Here is a 7,845-nt window from a genome sequence, read left to right on the forward strand (position 1 = left end):
CTTATATTGTATATTTACTTATTATTGTTTAATGCAATGTTTCTATTTCTTATATTATTTATTTACTTATTATTTATTTTTCCTTATATTGCAAATTTACTTATTATTTGTTTTCTAGTTTTGAAATAATAATGCCACGTGTCATTTTTCGGAAGAATTTTTTTTCGCTGATGTGAACGTTCTATGGAGCCTCAAAAGGTCCCTTTTATTAGTAAGGATTATGCAGATATCTATTGATTCTCTATCAAAATATTGAAATCAAACCAATGTATATGTTATGTTTAAGTATTGTAACATATGTTATTCAAATTTATATGTGATATTTTATTTTATTAATAGATTTTGAAAAATTTAAAGTATATAATGAATTATAAAATTTTAAATATCATTTAAATGAGTTATCCAAACCCGAACCGAATCTGCAAAGATCCTAACCGAATCTGAACCGAAATTTAGAAATACCCGAATGAGGCTAAAATCTTTGACCCCGAAAATTCGAAAACCGAATAGACCCGAACCGAATCCGGATGTGTACCTGAACGCGCACCTTTAAAATGGACAAAACACTCCTCAAATAATAGTATAAAAAAATAGATATATAGATATTGGTGAATCAAATTTTACAACAGTAATAAATTTCAGTCCATTGATAGGAAAAAAGAAGGAAGATTAATTATTTACTTTAATATCAAGTTTATTTTTCTAAGCTTTCATCATAAGAGGAGAAAAAAAGTAGGAGGTTACCGGGAGATGAATTCTTTTTTTTTTTGGTATCCATTGGGAGATGAATTTGTGTAGAGTTTGTGAATTTTGAGAGTTGATAGATTTAAAAAAGTTATGTGAATTGTGAAAATTTATATACATTGACTTATGAAATTTCATCGTAACCTTTTTTATTGATATAGATTTTCATGAATTTGTATTATCTATTTTCTATCATTTTTTGTAAAATAAATATGAAATATATTTATTTTCTAAATCATATAGCATGGTTATTTATCTTTTGCTTTCAAATTAAAAAGAAAATAATATTGATACATACAAAATTAAACAATTTTCTTAAATAGACATCTAAAAAAGAACCAACACAAGAACCAACCCTAGTAGGTCGTTAGTTTCGTATTAACTTTTCTTTTGTCTGTGATTCACAAAATATAGCAGAGACAATCATGCCGCAGAAGAGAGGAAGCGAAGAGAGGAATAGAAACCAGAAGTCTTTACGACAAATCATCAAGGTGGAGAAAAGTTACCACAGTCAATCAATGTCCCTTTTGATCTAATGGTCGAGATACTCTCGATACTACCTGTGAAAACACTTGCGAGGTTCCGATATGTATCTAAACTATGGTTATCTAGTATCATTACCGAGTCGATCAAAACTAGGTGACCTATATGGGTCTAAAATTCTAGGACCCGAAAGACCCGGACCCGATAAGACCCGATCCGAACCCGACCCGAGGACCCGGATGCCCAGGCCTAACTAGGTCTTTGGCTCATCCACGCCAGCTTGTCGTTTTCTACCAATCTTCATCATATATCTCCTCGAATACTTATCCTCTTAACACTAACACAAGATTCGTAGACAGAGATAGTTGTGGTACACTAACGCAGCTACTCCATCTATGGATATGTCCGAGGGTTAATATATTATTCACAAACTCTAATCTGTATGCGATATACAACCCTACCACGAGACAAAACGTTTTGTTGCCCCTGGTCGGATAGTCTAAAGAAAACAAAGCCTTAGACGATGAACTTTCTTCGTTAGATCCAGCTGGGAAATGTTACTTTGTCCCGGACGAATACCATCATGGATTCTTTGGATATGATTCAGTTAAGAATCAGTAACGCCCTCGTCCACAGCTAATGAACCACCCACGCCTGCTCATTCGATCTGTGGGCCCCATCCTATCTGACGGACAATGCGTTAATTTTCCGAAGGTCCGAAAGTCTTGTTTACTAACCATGCAATCACCATCCGACCTTTCTCCGTGCTTTGGCCTCACTCGCATGGTATCGCGAATGACTTCCCGATAGGTATCCCATCTTTCCACTACTCTAGTCCAAGCACGATTAACTCTGAAGTTCTAAATAAATGTATGACAGAAAATGTAAGTCAACTTTGATGACATAGATAGCCAAATCAATTCTCTTAAACTTTTTCCATATATCACAACTCGGGACGTTACAGAATCAATACAAAGTCTTGCGTTTTGTTGAAGGGACAAGAATTAGCGATTATTCTTGTAAGGTTATAACATTTGGAGGTGGTCTAAGTATAAAATACTGGAGAAAGATTGAAAATCAAGTCGATATCCCTCCACCGAGGAGTAATGGTGTGTGCATCAATGGGATTATCTATTACCTAGGAGGCACATAGTGTATTGGTATTAGGGAGGTTCGACGTTAGGTTTGAGAGATTTGATCATATCCAGATGCCCATAGATGTGGCGATGAATCAGTTGGAGGAGTTGAGTTTAGTAAACTACCAAGGGAAACTAGGATGCACGTTTTACAGCAAAGATAGAGCAGAGGTGTGGGTTATGAAAGATCATGGCAGCGAGAAACATGAATGGTCTAAGGTTACTATTGACATGTCTCTTCCTGATATGTTAAAGACTCTTGTAGCTGGTGTCACTCTTGATGGTGAGATTGTGATAATGCCTAAGACATTGGATTCTGCTCAAACGTTGTTATACGCATACTTTTACAACCCCAAGGAAAACAAGACTAGAAGAGTTGAGTTTGAAACCAACTTGAAAGGGGAACTAGAAGTTTGTATCTTAAGTGAGCCGATTTAACAAGAAGCCAGTGAGGCCACTATATTTTTTGAAGAAGAAATCAGTGACCACATTGCAACTCATGTACAGTGCTGCAGCTGCTGTTTTCTCCTGTAACAAATCATTCTTGTGTCCCAAGAACTATTAGGTCTAGCTTTTTTATGTGTCGACGACATTTCAAACATTGCTTATGTCTTTATTTGACTCATTCCGCTAATAGTTTTTTTCTTTCTCTAAAGCTCAATGTAAACTTTTGTTGGGTGGCTTCTTTGGTTATATCCCGCTTGAATATCAAAATTAGGTTTTTTGCATGATTAGAGGGTCACAAAACTTTGCTGGTCATCATCGCGATAATTAAACAAGAATAATTTAAGATTACACTTGTCATGTCCGCTCATCATCAACTAAATACTCGTAGTCTAGTATCATTGGTGTTAGTCGTAGTGGTGAGATTGTAATGATGGGATCTATTTTTGCAAATTATTTTTATGTTTAACTATAAAATACAAAAAAAATTGATTATATATTAGGTACGAGTTAGTAGAAGAAATACTTTTGCAAACTATGTACGATTTAGTTTAAATGGAAGCGAAATAAAGAAAGTAGTTTAAATTTAATAATATTGTATAAATCAAATAAATGTTATTTTAAAAACTGTGGTTTTTAAATATAGTTCAGTATATAAATTGATTAAACCAAATAAACCGATTAATTAAAATAGTGTAATATAATTATATGTTAAACCTAATATTGTAATATAGTTATATGTTAAACCAAATAAACCTAGTATAATCTACTAGTTTTTTCTTTCTTTAAAGCTCAATATAAACTTACTTTGTTAATTGTTGCGTGGCTTCTTTGGTTATATCCCGTTTGAATATCAAAAAAATAGGTGTTTGCATCATTAGAGGGTCACAAAACTTTGAAACTTTGAAGATTACACTGGTCATCATCGCGATAAACAAGAATAGTTTAAGATTACACTTGTCATGTCCACTTATCATCAACTAAATACTCGTAGTCTCGTATCATTGGTGTTGGTCGTAATGGTGAGATTGTAATGATGCAGAAGACATTAGATTTTGCTGATCAAATGTTGCAAGGCCATCTGCATAACTGCATTAGAGATCTCTTAGAGTCATTATAAAAATATATATAAGTAATAGTATTTAAATGCGAGAGTATTTCAAAAATTTGTTGAAATCCTTTTGAAAGAATTTTTTATTTATGATAGACTCTCCAAATATTACACTTGGGCTAAGAATCAAGTTTGTAATCCTTATTAATTAAACCGGGAAATTTGTTTTTCGAAAGATCCGATCAATGACCTGAAAGATACTGTTATTATTACGATCCAAAGGGGAGGGGACTAGAATAGTTGAATACAAAGCAGGGGGAACTGAGAGATCCAGTGATATCACGTCGGTCGGTTATATCTAGCACCAATGACCGACCGATCGGTCTGATTATATGTTCGATTTTCTACCAATATATATTTATTTATATATAATGTTAATTTTTGCAAGATTACAACTATGATTAGTCAGCATACCAAATCAGTTTGGTTACCAGTAATAATGGGAAGTTATTCTAACTTATTAAACAAAATGTAATTCTCTGTTTAAAAGATATGTCTTATATTTGAATATATACTGACTACTTATTCTCACTTTTATACAAAATATATTATTTAAATGTTTATTAGTTAAAGATGTGGCTATTGCAATGCCAGTGTTTGCTATGTCAGTGTTTAAAATTTAAAATTTAGCATTTTATTGTTCATACCATGGTGTTTACTGATAAATTTTTAGGTGAATGTTACAGATATTCAAAATGTATTTTTTTTTGCGAAAAATGTATATATCATTATTTGGTAATAAAAGATGGATCACAAGAAACTTGAAATCTCTTTTTGCTAGAGACCAGTTTTCCTAAGGGCATCCTTAAGAGTCCAAAATTGAAATGTTATATATTTTTTAAAACTATATATATATATATATATATATATATATATATCTCCAAACAAAAGTAAGGAGATTGGATTTCTGATCAAATAAGTAAAATATCTACAAAGATTCGCCGTGCGCGAATCGAATCCCTAAGTACTATATTTACATGGAAATCATGTTTTCATCAGTTTTTGTTCGTGCCTCACGCTACAAGAAAACACACCGAATTTACATGGAAATCATGCATGTGTTGCATTTTGTTGACTTCTAAACCATATCCAAAAATAACTGAAATACATTAATCAATGCTCACTCTCTTGCGGCGGAAGCGTTTTCTGGGAAGGAATCGCCAGCGAGGGGCTGGCTGCAGTAGTGACTCGCTCGCAGCGAGGACACATGGTGAGGCTCGAGGCGGAGGTCACCGTGGGAGGTCCCACGTTCATGGCCCTAAGCTCTTCTACTTCTCTATGGAGCCTATGGTTTTGCTCAGTTAGCGAACCAAACCACCTTTTAAGATACTCGCATTCCATCTCAGTTTGCTTCAGTTTGCTCCTAAACCAAAATAAATCCAAAACAGCACAGTACGAGTTCATTATTTTATCGATGTAAAAGAAAATAGACACAAAGATGCTTTATAGTCTATACAAGTTGTTAACTTATGATCAAATGCGTGTCGGCTATGCAAATAAATATATTAAAAGTATATAAAATTATGGAAAACGCATGAACGGCCAAATGAATTATGAGTCAAAGGGCATTGATGAGAAAGTCAGTACACGAGGCAAAGAACGAAAACACATGATTTACTTGGAAACTATTTTGATAAATATAATTAAAACATAGGAGTATTAAAAATAAAAAAGGCTAGAAAATACTCCTATTATAATTAGTAACGGTACTAAATTAGCTGGGGCTGGACTAAAAGTACTAAATGGAACGTAGGTGTCGCCTGGACTAAAAGTACTAAATTAGCTGGGGCTGCTTGGTTTGTTCGAGATAGCAGAGGGGTGGTTCAGTTGCATAGCAGGAGAGCTTTTAGTGGAATTGACTCATTAGTAGAAGCTAAACATCTTGCTCTTGTGTGGGCGATTAAAAGCATGGCTTTTCATAAGATAAATAAGGTGTTTTTTGAAGTAGAAGCTCCTGATTTGGTGGGTGCGATTACGAGACCTCGGGCTTGGCCTGCCTTTAGGGGCTATGGTGCGGAGATTCTTGAGGTGTTACAGAGGTTAGGTGAGTGGGAATTGCAGTCTATTTCAAGAGAGGAAAATAAATGTGCCTTCTTGATGGCGAGAAGTGTGACAAAGGAGCAACATTTACAGTCTTATGTGGCACAAGGAGAGCCGGAATGGTTGAGACGGGTTCTTGATGAAGACAGGGCAAGGAGGGGAGGAACTGTGTGGTGTGTGGAATTAGGTTTTCCTTACGAGGGTGTGTGAAGGAACAGGGTTATGGAGGGAAGACTGTGAGTTTACCAGCTATTGAATGATGATAAGGATATGGGTGGGGTTTGTTGGAGGTGTCGATATGGATGAGTTTTTGGCTCGGTTTATGTTTCTATTTCATTTTGATCTTTGATCATTGTCTTTGCTTCTATGCTACTTCTTATGTTCTCAGAGTTAGAAAAAAAAATGTTTATTAGTTAATATTTTAAATATTCATCATATTTTAAAATGTTTATAAACACTATAATTAGGAAATGTTGCATATTATAATTAAAAATCATACAAGCTAAATTTGTGGATTTATACGATACTTAGGACATGTTTGCATATTATAATTAAAAATCGTTTTAAACTTGAATATTCATAAAGTTGTATCGTTGGCATGTTTTTTTTCTATAATCATATGTCTTGTCTTCAAAAAAGGGTGAGTATTAATATATTGGACAACAGTTTTGTTAATTACATTCATCACTTCGCTGAAATAATTGTGTATAATAATGTATAGTTGCCGAAATGTTAGGAGAAATTCAAAGTGAGGATATTACGTATATTTTTGTTGCCGAAATCTTTATTAGTTAGAATTATATTAGGAAATGATTTAAAAATGGAAAAGACAAGAATTATTTAAAGCAAAGATTATTTATTATTTCAGTAGCATTACTTTGTAAATAATTTACAAATTTAAGGGGTATTTTTATTTTGTACTTCTATTTTAATAGATTAGACTAGAGCTTGATCCGCAAGGGCTTGCAGTGTATATTTTATTTTCTAAATTGATATTTATTTTGTATAAATGATAATATTGTTGGGAATGTCCTAAAATCATTTGTACTTACTCTTGTTAAAGTCGTAGTATCGAGATTAACAATCGTATAATATTAAGTGGTTATAATGTTTTGTTAGAAGCCGCTTATAATCTATGAATTGAGAATTCATTACTAATATTATATGATCCTACAGGGTCACAAACCTAAACAAACTGGATCGTAACTATAAATATATTTGGGTTTTATATGTTATATTATATAATGTATATAATATAAATATATGACATACGTACACGTTAATGAACGTGTGTGCACTCCCCTTAATAATAAGGATATGGGCTCAAGAGACTGGATAGTCAGGATTTCTCATGCGTATAAGGAGGCTAATCGTCTTGCAAATGGGTTAGCTAACTATGCGTTTACTTTACAGTTTGGTTTGCATTACCTTGGGACTGTTCCGGAGAATGTTGCTTCTATTATGTTAGAGAGTTTGAATGAGGTCGCGAGAACTCGACAAACTAGCATGTAACTGATTTCAATTTATTAATAAAAGTAGGGGATTTTTCCCCTGCATCTTACCAAAAAAAATAATAATAAGGATATGGGCTTAGCCCACATTAACCTAATTATGTTTATAATGGTGATTATAAAAGGGGAGGACGTGACTATTGTTGAGCAGAGCGATCTCACGTGAAACCCTAAAAACTAAGAGACAAAAGGTTTGTCTGAGATTTGATCTCGACGGCATCCCGTTCTGATCCAGTTTGTGTGCGTGTGGATACCGGTAGAGGCACGACGTTTGGAGTGTTAAACATCTCGATTTGGTTTATTCATCTTTCCGCAGCGAATAACCAGGTATATCCAGAACCCAAAGATCTAGATTTATTTTCAGTATTTGCATGAG

Source organism: Brassica oleracea, chromosome C3 (assembly GCF_000695525.1).
Source record: "Brassica oleracea var. oleracea cultivar TO1000 chromosome C3, BOL, whole genome shotgun sequence".
In the NCBI taxonomy this organism is placed as follows: Eukaryota; Viridiplantae; Streptophyta; class Magnoliopsida; order Brassicales; family Brassicaceae; genus Brassica; species Brassica oleracea.